Source organism: Andrographis paniculata, unplaced genomic scaffold (genome assembly GCF_009805555.1).
Source record: "Andrographis paniculata isolate CXL003 unplaced genomic scaffold, ASM980555v1 Contig43END, whole genome shotgun sequence".
In the NCBI taxonomy this organism is placed as follows: Eukaryota; Viridiplantae; Streptophyta; class Magnoliopsida; order Lamiales; family Acanthaceae; genus Andrographis; species Andrographis paniculata.
Genome location: NW_026137577.1, coordinates 737824 through 742105, shown reverse-complemented (window position 1 = coordinate 742105; position 4282 = coordinate 737824). Strand labels below are relative to the sequence as shown.

General features: G+C 38.2%; 1 non-coding gene across 1 annotated transcript; it reads right to left on the bottom strand.

Annotated features, from left to right (window-relative positions):
* Positions 1-682: 682 nt before the first annotated feature.
* LOC127251317 (small nucleolar RNA R71) lies at positions 683-789 on the bottom strand. Its single transcript, XR_007838884.1, has one exon. It is a non-coding gene; the product is annotated as a small nucleolar RNA R71 (small nucleolar RNA).
* Between the last annotated feature and the right edge of the window lie 3493 nt (positions 790-4282).

Below are 4282 nucleotides of genomic sequence, written 5' to 3'. Positions count from 1 at the left end.
ATTAAATTGTGATAACGGATTAGGTGAAATATTTGATTGACAGCGCGACAGGTCAATTTTTGGCGCCGTTGTCGGGGATTGACGCTTTGTTTTACTCTTTTGTGTTATTTTTATTTATCCTCCTTTTTATGCCCCATTTTTCTCGTACATGTGAACTGATATTTAATCTTGAGATCGAGAAGGTTGAGCGAAAGCTACGAAAGGAAGCCAAGCAACGAAAAACTGCTCAGGTTGCAAAGCTGGCAGAATCTTTAAACCATTTTAAAATCTCCAGCTTTAGCGACTCTGAAAGTGATTAAGAGATTGTCATGGCTGAGGACACCCGCACTTTAAGAGAGTTGGCTACTCCCGACTTGGCACAACAGCCCTTATGCATTAACTTTCCCACTCTGAATAACACTATTGCTTTTGAACTGAAATCTGGATTAATTCATTTATTGCCTTCTTTTCATGGACTTGCAGGTGAAGAACCTCACAACATTTGCAAGAATTCGACGTGGTGTGCTCCAGGATGAAACCACCAGGTGTTACTGATGAACAGATCAAACTCAGAGCCTTCCCATTCTCGCTCAAAGATGCTGCAAAGGATTGGCTCTACTATCTTCCACCTAGAAGCATCGACACGTGGAACGATATGAAAAAGAAATTTTTGGAGAAGTACTTTCCAGCTTCCAGAGCTGCGATCCTGAGGAATGAGATATGTGGCATCAAGCAACAATCAGGTGAAACGCTCCATGAATATTGGGAGCGATTTAATAAGCTTATCATTAAATGTCCACAACATCAAATTCTCCCTCAACTATTGATTCAATATTTTTATGATGGTTTATCATTGATGGACAGGAACATCATCGACGCTGCAAGTGGTGGAGCTTTAGTAAATAAGACGCCGGCACAAGCTTGAGATCTTATTGCGAGGATGGCTAAAAACACGCAGCAATTTGGTTCAAGAGATGTTGGACATATGAGCGGAAACAATAACGACCATACCATCAAATCGATACAGCAACAACTTTCTGAGTTGACGAGCTTTGTTCGCAAGATGGTCGTGGAAAAATCCAACCCAAGTGTCCAGGTCAAGGCGTGCGGAATATGCACGTGTACAGGACACTTTACAGATGCATGTCCGACCCTCCAAGAAGAATGTGCAGTGGATGTGAACGCTGCAAACTACGGTATGAATAGTCCTCCAGCGTACAATCCATACTCCAACACCTACAATCCAGGCTGGAGAGATCATCCGAATCTGCGTTATGGAAACACACAGCAGGGTAATGCTCATCAACCATTCGGAGCTATGCAGCAGATGCAACAACCTCGTTTCTATGAGAAACAGCCGCCCCAAGCACCCACAAGCAACTCCAGTCCATCTTTGGAAGACTTGGTGAAGTCTATGGCTACCAGTACCCTGCAATTCCAGCAAGAGATGAAGTCAACTGTTGACAAATTACAAGGTCAGATCAATCAACTGTCAGAGGAGGTGAGACAGCTACGTGAAGAGGAAAGTGGCCTGCTCAGCTTAAGCTAAATCCAGCAAATGTCAGCGCCATCACTATCTGCAGTGATACGATGATTCAATGTTCCTCCCGGCCTAATCCAAAGAATACGAGTGTTATAACCCTTCGTAGCGGAAAGGAATTGGAAGGTCCACCTCATATCTCAAAGGAACAAAATGAGGATCATATTGAGATGGAGATTGAAAAAGAAGCTGAACTTCACGAAAAGGTACTTCCTAACTCTATTTCTCCTACTGAAACTAAATCAACTCCTTTTCTTGACAGGTTGAAGAAACCATAAAAGGCAAACAAACGAAAAGAGATGATGAAAATATTCAAGAAGGTGGAACTTAATATCCCGCTCCTGGAAGCTATAAACCAAATCCCCAAGTACGCAAAGTTTTTGAAAGAACTGTGCACCAACAAAAGAAAATCGCGAGGGGACGAGCATATTATAGCGGGTGAAAACGTTTCTGCTGTTATCAAAAGAAAGGTACCACCTAAAACAGGTGATCCAGGTATGTTTTCTATCCCTTGTAAAATTGGAAAAACTGAGATAACTAAGGCTATGCTAGATCTAGGAGCTGCTATTAATGTCATGCCTCGATCAATATACGACTCTTTAAATCTAGGGCCTCTAAAAAAACAGGAATTATTATTCAACTTGCTGATCGAACCCATGCTTATCCCGATGGTATGATAGAAGATGTATTAGTTCAAGTGAATGAATTAATTTTTCCTGTTGATTGTTATATTCTTGATATGCACGATGCACATTGTTTTAACCCACCGCCTCTTTTGTTAGGAAGACTTTTTATGTGCACTGCAGGAACAAAGATAGATGTTAAAAAGGGCACACTCAGCTTGGAATTTGATGGAGAAGAATTTCATTTCAATATTTTTAATCCCATCAAATGTCCTGTTGAATCTGAATTGTTATATGCAATTAATGTTATTAATTTTGTGGTGCAGGAAACTTGTGAAGTTGGTAATGAGAATAAACGAAGAACTGTGTTGACAAAACAGTTAGAGAAAAGACCAACTGGAGAGAGTAAAAAAAGAAAAAAGACTGTCGAAAAGTGGAGATGGATTCCCAAGGGATCACCATTGCTGGCAGAAAAAAATGTCATAGGGAGAATCAAAATTTTAAGCCGAAGAAAAAGTGTGTGGCCAATAGACATCGCTTCAAATCATACCACGAGGGACCCTCACTTGACCCTATAAAGTCGGCACCCGTTACCGATTTTGATGTTCAGAATTGATGCGAGACGAAGTCTAACTCAAAGACTATAAAGAAAAGCGCTTTTTGGGAGACAACCCAAAGTCATTTAATTGCTTTCTTTAATTTTATTTATTTTTATTGTTTAATTGCTAATAACATTTTTTATAGTTTTGTTTGGTTTAGTCGCTGCCTCCAACCTCCGGCGCCGTCGACTTTTTCCTCCCCTGCTCAGTCATCGCCGATCACCATCTCCGCTCCTCTAAATGACTTGCGTTGGTTAGTTGTTTTCGCAGGACTCAGGAGAACTTCAAGCCTATCTAAAAATCACGATCAAATGAAGAGGTGTTAACAAAGCTCCCAGCTACTACACCCCCATACGAACTCCAGAGAAGTCCCTCTCTTTTTTTATTGCTTTCTTTACATTGAGGACAATGCATACTTTAGGTGTGGGGAGAGGAATTATGCAAAATTTTGGGCAAATTTTTCATTTTTTGTGTTACATTTTATGCCTGATTTGCTGTCTTTTCGCGTGTTTTTGAGATTTGTCTGAAGTGAGTCAAATGTGATTTGTGTGATAGGTTAGTTTGGCATGACTAATGACATTTGATTGGTGATATGTTGAGTCAAGTCGACGTTTGAACCCTGTGAGAATTTGAGCCTATGTTCCAAAAGTCACATTAGAAAATATATTGCATGTATTCAAGCTTTTGAAAAAATTTTTCATGTGTGATTTGTAGTGCTCAATTAGATGACCTAGAACTTGAGTGATTATGCATGCTGAACTTGCAACTATCGGGTCTTGCGTTTTGAAAATGATAAGGGCATTAGGTAACCCATTAAGCCTTTCTTTATTACCCAGCACAATATATTCCCCTAGTTAGCCCATTTGAGCCTTCTTAGCTTATTTTTTCTTTTATAATAAACTGTTTTTTAGCCTCATACCCTTCTTTCGATTGAGCCCTCTCCGATTTGAACCCTATATTAGAAAGAATTACTTTAAGTCCATATTGTGATGCACTTTATTTCTTCGGCACTAGTTAGAAACGAACTTTGGGTACGAATAAGTCATAGTATGAAGGAATAATTATGGGTAGTAAAAGTATATATATATATATATATAAAGACAAAAGCAAAAAAAAAACCAAAAATCAAAAATCAAAAAATCAAAAAAATAAAAACAAAAAAAACAAATTTTTTTTTTTAAAAAAACGAAAAAAAAGTAAACAAAAAAAAATAATACAAAAATAAAAAATAAATAATTATCTTCATTTAATTTCATTATTAAAGTTTGGGTAGTGAATAGAGTAAGAATTTCATTGTTTATGCCGATTTGTTCTTCATGTGCTAGCATCATGTTCTTATTGTGTTCTTTTCTGACATATTTTAGCTTTTGTATATCCTTTTTCCTACCCTGACCATAAGCCCCGTTACAATCCTTATCGAAAGTCCATTTGATTCTTTATGCTAGATTCGAATATTTTAAGTAAGGGAGATTTGATTTTTACTCAAGCCTATAGGATAATCTTTTGTTGCACTACCTGAGTGTTGAGCCAATTATACACTT